This window comes from Pseudophryne corroboree, chromosome 3 (genome assembly GCF_028390025.1).
Source record: "Pseudophryne corroboree isolate aPseCor3 chromosome 3, aPseCor3.hap2, whole genome shotgun sequence".
NCBI classification, from domain to species: Eukaryota; Metazoa; Chordata; class Amphibia; order Anura; family Myobatrachidae; genus Pseudophryne; species Pseudophryne corroboree.
In genome coordinates, this window is record NC_086446.1 from 133,629,850 (window position 1) to 133,639,342 (window position 9,493).

Genomic DNA, 9,493 nt, shown 5'->3' on the forward strand with positions numbered 1-9,493 from the left:
TCCAACCTCTCAAATTGTCCTGGAGGCAGTTAATCCTTGCCATAATCAGCCTGGTGAGGACAATTTTGTTGGTACATTTTCTTGCAACTGTTCCAGGTCCTCTCAGTCCCATGGCGGAGTGAATCCTGAGTGACTGAGTATTTTGTTCGTGAAAATTGAGCAGTTACAAACGTTTTTTGCTGGTATAACTCAATTGATACCAGAAATTTTTGGGAGTTTTCTGGACATTTTCTAAGCTTACTCTCAGGTTTCTGAGACCAATGTGACTACAGACTCTTGCTCCCCCACTACTGAAATTTCATCGTCAGGTTGGAGTGATGGGAGATTTCGGAGGTACCTGCGACCCAGGCTTTCTGAAGCAGAACGCCAGCGGCGTATGGAGAATGGTCTCTGTCTCTATTGTGGGAGTGCTGAACACCTGATTAAAGACTGCTCATTATGCAGGTTCAGAAATAGTGATAAACTTCAGCCTTCCAGGGTTCAAGCTGATAAATCACTCAATGTTTTTCCAGACCCCATTACTCCCAAAAGGGTTGCCCAAAAGAAAACTCTTATTTACAATTGGAGTCCTGTGACGAGGGGCTCAGTACTTAAATTTGGGAACCAGCAGGAGACGATTAAGTCTCTTATCAGCAGTGAGGTGTTCACCGCCTGTGCCCCAGGAGGTGTCTCGAGTGGCTGTGCCCCAGGAGGGGTCTTGAGTGGCTGTGCCCCAGGAGGGGTCTCGAGTGGCTGTGCCCCAGGAGGGGTCTCGTGTGCCAAATCCCCAGGAGGGAACTCGTGTGCCAAATCCCCAGGAGGGGACTCATGTGCCAAAGCCCCAGGAGGGGACTCGTGTGCCAAAGCCCCAGGTGGGGTCCCCACTGCCCTTGCCTCACGGCATGAGGACCCGTCTGCCCTTGCCTCACGGCATGAGGACCCATCTGCCCTTGCCTCACGGCATGAGGACCCGTCTGCCCTTGCCTCATGGCATGAGGACCCGTCTGCCCTTGCCTCACGGCATGAGAACCCGTCTTCCCTTGCCTCACGGCATGAGGACCCGTCTGCCCTTGCCTCACGGCATGAGGACGCTGTTTTCCCTTCCATCGGGCAAGCGAGGACTGCCGTGTCAATGGTCAGTCCAAATGTTGTCTTGTCTTTCAGGGTCACTCAGTCATCCAAGTCTGCCTTGCCAGAGGTCCGAGAGGTGCCCGCCTTGCCAGAGGTCATGCCAAGGCCTGTCCATCCCCAGGAGGGGGCTCTGCCTGTCCAGCCCCAGGAGGGGGTTGTAATCATGGAGAGGTAATAATCATGGGAGACTTTAATCTTCCTGATGTAAACTGGGAGGTGTCTGTTGCTAGTTCCACTAGAAGTAGGAACATTTTAAATTCCCTTCAGGGAGCATCCCTCCACCAATTGGTGAGGGAGCCCACTCGGAAAGACGCAATATTAGACTTAATACTTACAAATGGAGACAGATTATCGGACGTAAAAGTTGGTGAAAACCTGGGATCCAGTGATCATCAAGCAGTATGGTTCAGCATTAAGACAGAGACTGACTCGTCCCATACAAAAACAAAGGTGTTGGATTTTAGGAAGGCTGATTTTGTAGGGATGGGAAAATGTGTAAGCGATTCTTTGGCAGAGTGGAGGAACTTGGAAACAGTGCAGGAGAGGTGGGAAACATTCAAATGTGCAATATTGAAGGCAACAGACCTTTGTATCAAAACTGTTAGGAAAAACACAAGGAAAAGGAAGCCAGTGTGGTTTGCAAAAGAAGTAGCAAATATTGTGAGAGCAAAAAAGATGGCTTTTAGGAAATATAAGCAGACACAAAATAATGAAGACAAAAAGATATATCTTGTTAGACAGAAGGAGACAAAGAAGGTAATCAGATGTGCAAAGGCACAAGCTGAGGAGAAAATGGCCCAGTCAGTGGGTAAAGGAGGCAAAACTTTTTTTAGGTTTATAAGCGAAAAGAGAAAAACAAAAGGCGGAATTATAAAACTAAAGACGGACACTGGGAGTCTTGTTGAAGGAGACAATTTAATAGCAGATCATCTTAATGATTATTTTTGCTCAGTATTTACTACTGAAAGAGAGGGGAAGGGGCCACAGTTAAGTTGCAGGGATATTCAGGAAAATGAAACAAGTACATTTACAGAGGAGAAGGTCCTAACAGAACTCTCAAAGCTGAAAGTGGACAAATCTATGGGGCCAGATGGGATACATCCAAGGATATTAAAAGAACTTAAAGAGGTGCTGGTAGCACCATTGACAGAATTATTCAACCAGTCATTAGCTACAGGAGAAATTCCAGGGGACTGGAAAAGAGCAAACGTAGTCCCACTGCACAAAAGTGGAAGCAAGGAAGAGGCAAACAACTACAGACCAGTGAGTCTTACATCAGTAGTAGGGAAATTGATGGAAACACTCTTAAAAGAAAGAGTTGTAGATTATCTCAAATCCGGCAATTTACTGGATCCCAAACAGCATGGATTCACTGGGGGGAGATCATGTCAAACAAATCTTATTGACTTTTTTGATTATGTGACTAAAGTGATGGATAAAGGTGGAGCCATGGATATAGCTTATCTAGACTTTAGTAAGGCTTTTGACACAGTTCCACATCGCAGACTGCTAAATAATCTTGAAAGTTTGGGATTGGATATTAGGATTATTGAATGGATAAGATCTTGGTTGAAGGATAGAAAACAGAGAGTTGTGGTAAATGGAGTGCATTCACAGGAGGGAAATGTTACCAGTGGAGTACCCCAGGGATCTGTACTTGGACCAGTGCTTTTTAATATCTTTATTGGTGACATTGCAAATGGCATTAAAGGGAAAGTATGCCTTTTTGCAGATGACACAAAGGTATGCAACAGGGTAGACACACCAGGTGGGGTAAAACAAATGATTGAGGATCTAGGTAGACTAGAGGAATGGTCAAGAGTCTGGCAATTACAGTTTAATGCCAAAAAATGCAAAATCATGCACTTGGGTCTCAAAAATCCTAAAGCTAAATACAGTATTAATGGCACTATACTGGAAACTACTGAGGAGGAAAGGGATCTAGGAGTCACTATTTCAGATGACTTAAAAGCAGGTAAGCAATGTAACAAGGCAATGAGGAAGGCTAGTCAGATGCTTGGCTGCATTGGGAGAGGAATCAGCAGCAGAAAGAAAGAAGTAATAATGCCACTGTATAGGTCATTAGTACGGCCTCATCTAGAATACTGTATTCAGTTCTGGAGGCCATATCTTCAAAAGGATATTAATACATTAGAAACTGTACAAAGGAGGGCAACTAAAATGGTGCATGGCCTACATCACAAAACATACCCAGAAAGACTAAGAAATCTCAATATGTATAGTTTGGAGCAGAGAAGGGAAAGGGGGGACATGATAGAAACTTTCAAATATATGAAGGGTTTTAACAAAGTCCAGGAGGGAAACATTCTCCAAATGAAGAGAAGCAATAGGACACGAGGACATGCACTGAGACTGGAGGGGGGGAGGTTCAGGGGAAATTTGCGGAAAAATTATTTCACATAAAGGGTAGTGGACCAGTGGAATAGCCTCCCATCAGAGGTGGTAGAGGCTAAGACAGTAGAGCAATTTAAACATGCATGGGATAGACATAAGGATATCCTTACAAAGAAATAAGGATCAAATAAGGTTAGTGATAAAAAATAATATAAAATAAAAAATAAAAAAAATAAGGGGCAGACTAGATGGGCCAAGTGGTTCTTATCTGCCGACAAATTCTATGTTTCTATGTTTCTATGCCAAGGCCTGTCCATCCCCAGGAGGGGGCTCTGCCTGTCCAGCCCCAGGAGGGGGTTCTGCCTGTCCAGCCCCAGGAGGGGGTTCTGCCTGTCCAGCCCCAGGAGGGGGTTCTGCCTGTCCAGCCCCAGGAGGGGGCTCTGCCTGTCCAGATTCCAGATAGCGTAGTTGATGGCCTCTCACCAAAAGGGTCATCAAACCCTGAAGTCCCAGGATGGGTTCCAGTTTTCGTGTCCAGTTCTGAAGCCCTAGAAAGGGCATCTGATTCAAGTTCTAGTGTTAAACATTGTGCCTCAGAGTTGATTTTCAGTGTGAACACAGCTTTCTCAGACTGTATCCAAAATGCCTCCCAACACTATCATGTCGCATCTGTTAGCTTTAGTTCCAAGAAAGATCTGCATTGCAATACTCCAGGGAATATTGTCTTTGAAGGAGATCTTGCCCAATTCCGTGCCCTGGCTCGTCAGTATCTCGTATACATCGAATCAGACTCGTCAATCAGCATCACTCCTGCCAATGCAGTTAATTATTTCCTCAGATCCTTCAGAGGGGAAGCCTTGGACTGGGCCAAACCCTTCATCAAGTCCAAAAATCCATTGCTCACTGATCTTTCTGCCTTCATTAAAGCGGTACAACAAAGATTCACCCCAAAATCACTGTTCAAAGTTGTCCATAGATTCAAATTCTGTTGTATCTATTTCCAGTCAAAGTCTACCTGTTCCGGTCAGTAAAGTTAAGTTAACTGCTTCTGCTAATGAGTCTCCATGTCTTGCTGATCCTAAAGAGAAATTTCATGCCCTACCGGTTCCCGGGAAGAACCTTAAGTTTCGTAAGTCTCAAGTAGGAGCTTCATGTCCTGTTGATCCTGAGAAAGTTCTTCCTTCTGTCAAGCCTGAAATGAAAGTCCAGTCTGTTGGTCCTGCTAAAGACTCTCATTCTTTTGATCCTGACCAAGACCCAGACCCTATTATCTTTAATGGGAGGTTGGAGCAATTTCAAGATCTGTTACTTCAAGTTCGGGAATTGGGTTCATGCCTTTCCTCTGATGCTGAGGTAATTCTATTCTTGGGCATGGCCTTTAAGGGGGAGGCTCTGGAATGGCTTAAACCACTCATCTCTTCCAACGATCCTGTTCTTCAAGACTTGAAAGCCTTCTGTAATGCTGTTACTAAAAGATTCAGTGGTCCTGAAATAGATTTTTCTGAATGTTCTGGGAGTCCGGCCTTGTCCACGAAAGAACCTTCTATTACTGAAGTCGGATCACCTTTGAGGAACCAGTACACGAATGACTCTTCCTCTCACAAAGACTGCAGGCTTCCAAAATCTTCTCCAAAACAACAAACCAAGTACATAATTTCTGGCTGTATGTCATTCTCCTCCCCATACAATTGGTCTTATGAAAATTCCTGTCATTTGAACTCATCATCTGCTCAGTCTGTTAAGTTTTTATCTCCTGCTAAGAATGCTGTGGTTTTGCCTTGTGACGTTGACTCCAATTTGGATTATGACTCAGTAGCTGAAGAAGCTCTGTTACTGGAGTCACCTGTAAGCTATGACAATGTCTTTATGCTTCCAGTGGTAAAACCAAAACGGTCCCGTAAGAAGAAGCATCGTCGGAGATCTTGAATTTATGATTTATCTCTAAGACTTTTGTTTCCCTTAGTCCTGTTCGGGTGTCCGGAGTCCACCCTGAAAGGGGGGGGGGGGGAGTTAATGTTAGGATTCTGTTCAGTATGTATCTGGTGTCAGCTGATCCATATGTGTTCTGTTCCTTTGGCTCTGTGTACATGCAGCTCAGCAGGAGCACAGGGTTTGTAATTAGACTTAACACTCCCAGCCTGGCCTTGTTCATTGGTTAGTGTGGCTGTTAAATGCCAGCTAGCTGAGTTCTCTGACGCCGGTGATATTATACTACTTTCCTGCCTGTACTATCTGCATCTCCTGGTGTCTTTGTCCTAGCTCCTGTTCATGCCGAGAAGCCTGGTCTGCCAGTTCATGTTATCCTGTCACAACCATTCTTGCCAGTTCATGTTCATGCCAGGACTATTTAGCTAAGTATTATGGACTTTCATTGTGCTCTGTGGATTCTCTAGTATTCATTACTTGTGTTACATGTTACTATGGACTTCCTCTATGCCTGCATGCTGTTATACTTTATTGTACAAGTCCTGCAATCTGAGTTCCGTGGATTATATTACTTTGGTTCCTTATTTAACTATCTCATTAATCTGCTGCAACTCTCAGTCTGAAAGAACATTTACTCCCTGCTCATATTGTACCCTGGATTGTTACTGTGATTCATCAGCCATACCTTATTATACCACTGCCATAATAAAGTACTTAGTATTCCTGCACTTCTGTGGACATTCATTACCTGCAACAGTGATTGTGATACATTCTAGTCCTGTAATCAAGTCCTGGCTCATAGCTGTTATATTACTCACCTGCTGTCCATAATCAGTGTAAAGTGTGGTGCTGCACATTCCAGTATTAAAGGGAGAGTTCATAGTCTGCTAAACTTTAATTCTGCTACAACTCGCTCAAGTTACTACAGTATTCCACAGTCAAGTCTGGTTAACCATTTCTATGTCACTCTCCCGACACCTCCAGTAGTGATCATCTCCTTGTAATTCACCTGCCAAACATTAAGAGGCAGGTGAATTGTAACATTATCACCGGCCACAAAACACACTACTGGAGTAGTATGCTCAGAATGGACCCAGTCGTTTCAAGTCCAGTCCAGATCTCAGCCGGTCAGACTCATGTTGCAGATCCAGTTCCGGGTCTTCTGAGCAAGCTGCAGAACTTTGAGAGTATACAGACACTGCTGTTACAAGCCTTTTTAGGAATGTCTTCTCGTGTGGATCTGCTGCAGCAGCAGAGTATTCCAACCTCTCAAATTGTCCTGGAGGCAGTTAATCCTTGCCATAATCAGCCTGGTGAGGACAATTTTGTTGGTACATTTTCTTGCAACTGTTCCAGGTCCTCTCAGTCCCATGGCGGAGTGAATCCTGAGTGACTGAGTATTTTGTTCGTGAAAATTGAGCAGTTACAAACGTTTTTTGCTGGTATAACTCAATTGATACCAGAAATTTTTGGGAGTTTTCTGGACATTTTCAAAGCTTACTCTCAGGTTTCTGAGACCAATGTGACTACAGACTCTTGCTCCCCCACTACTGAAATTTCATCGTCAGGTTGGAGTGAAGGGAGATTTCGGAGGTACCTGCGACCCAGGCTTTCTGAAGCTGAATGCCAGCGGCGTATGGAGAATGGTCTCTGTCTCTATTGTGGGAGTGCTGAACACCTGATTAAAGACTGCTCATTATGCAGGTTCAGAAATAGTGATAAACTTCAGCCTTCCAGGGTTCAAGCTGATAAATCACTCAATGTTTTTCCAGACCCTATTACTCCCAAAAAGGTTGCCCAAAAGAAAACTCTTATTTACAATTGGAGTCCTGTGACGAGGGGCTCAGTACTTAAATTTGGGAACCAGCAGGAGACGATTAAGTCTCTTATCAGCAGTGAGGTGTTCACCGCCTGTGCCCCAGGAGGTGTCTCGAGTGGCTGTGCCCCAGGAGGGGTCTCGAGTGGCTGTGCCCCAGGAGGGGTCTCGAGTGGCTGTGCCCCAGGAGGGGTCTCGAGTGGCTGTGCCCCAGGAGGGGTCTCGTGTGCCAAATCCCCAGGAGGGAACTCGTGTGCCAAATCCCCAGGAGGGGACTCATGTGCCAAAGCCCCAGGAGGGGACTCGTGTGCCAAAGCCCCAGGTGGGGTCCCCACTGCCCTTGCTTTACGGCATGAGGACCCGTCTGCCCTTGCCTCACGGCATGTGGACCCGTCTGCCCTTGCCTCACGGCATGAGGACCCGTCTGCCCTTGCCTCACGGCATGAGGACCCGTCTGCCCTTGCCTCATGGCATGAGGACGCTGTTTTCCCTTCCATCGGGCAAGCGAGGACTGCCGTGTCAATGGTCAGTCCAAGTGCTGTCTTGTCTTTCAGGGTCACTCAGTCATCCAAGTCTGCCTTGCCAGAGGTCCGAGAGGTGCCCGCCTTGCCAGAGGTCATGCCAAGGCCTGTCCATCCCCAGGAGGGGGCTCTGCCTGTCCAGCCCCAGGAGGGGGTTCTGCCTGTCCAGCCCCAGGAGGGGGTTCTGCCTGTCCAGCCCCAGGAGGGGGCTCTGCCTGTCCAGCCCCAGGAGGGGGCTCTGCCTGTCCAGCCCCAGGAGGGGGCTCTGCCTGTCCAGATTCCAGAAAGCGTAGTTGATGGCCTCTCACCAAAAGGGTCATCAAACCCTGAAGTCCCAGGATGGGTTCCAGTTTTCGTGTCCAGTTCTGAAGCCCTAGAAAGGGCATCTGATTCAAGTTCTAGTGTTAAACATTGTGCCTCAGAGTTGATTTTCAGTGTGAACACAGCTTTCTCAGACTGTATCCAAAATGCCTCCGAACACTATCATGTCGCATCTGTTAGCTTTAGTTCCAAGAAAGATCTGCATTGCAATACTCCAGGGAATATTGTCTTTGAAGGAGATCTTGCCCAATTCCGTGCCCTGGCTCGTCAGTATCTCGTATACATCGAATCAGACTCGTCGATCAGCATCACTCCTGCCAATGCAGTTAATTATTTCCTCAGATCCTTCAGAGGGGAAGCCTTGGACTGGGCCAAACCCTTCATCAAGTCCAAAAATCCATTGCTCACTGATCTTCTGGCCTTCATTAAAGCGGTACAACAAAGATTCACCCCAAAATCACTGTTCAAAGTTGTCCATAGATTCAAATTCTGTCGTATCTATTTCCAGTCAAAGTCTACCTGTTCCGGTCAGTAAAGTTAAGTTAACTGCTTCTGCTAATGAGTCTCCATGTCTTGCTGATCCTAAAGAGAAATTTCATGCCCTACCGGTTCCCAGGAAGAACCTTAAGTTTCGTAAGTCTCAAGTAGGAGCTTCATGTCCTGTTGATCCTGAGAAAGTTCTTCCTTCTGTCAAGCCTGAAATGAAAGTCCAGTCTGTTGGGCCTGCTAAAGACTCTCATTCTTTTGATCCTGACCAAGACCCAGACCCTATTATCTTTAATGGGAGGTTGGAGCAATTTCAAGATCTGTTACTTCAAGTTCGGGAATTGGGTTCATGCCTTTCCTCTGATGCTGAGGTAATTCTATTCTTGGGCATGGCCTTTAAGGGGGAGGCTCTGGAATGGCTTAAACCACTCATCTCTTCCAACGATCCTGTTCTTCAAGACTTGAAAGCCTTCTGTAATGCTGTTACTAAAAGATTCAGTGGTCCTGAAATAGATTTTTCTGAATGTTCTGGGAGTCCGGCCTTGTCCACGAAAGAACCTTCTATTACTGAAGTCGGATCACCTTTGAGGAACCAGTACACGAATGACTCTTCCTCTCACAAAGACTGCAGGCTTCCAAAATCTTCTCCAAAACAACAAACCAAGTACATAATTTCTGGCTGTATGTCATTCTCCTCCCCATACAATTGGTCTTCTGAAAATTCCTGTCATTTGAACTCATCATCTGCTCAGTCTGTTAAGTTTTTATCTCCTGCTAAGAAAGCTGTGGTTTTTCCTTGTGACGTTGACTCCAATTTGGATTATGACTCAGTAGCTGAAGAAGCTGTTACTGGAGTCACCTGTAAGCTATGACAATGTCTTTATGCTTCCAGTGGTAAAACCAAAACGGTCCCGTAAGAAGAAGCATCGTCGGAGATCTTGAATTTATGATTTATCTC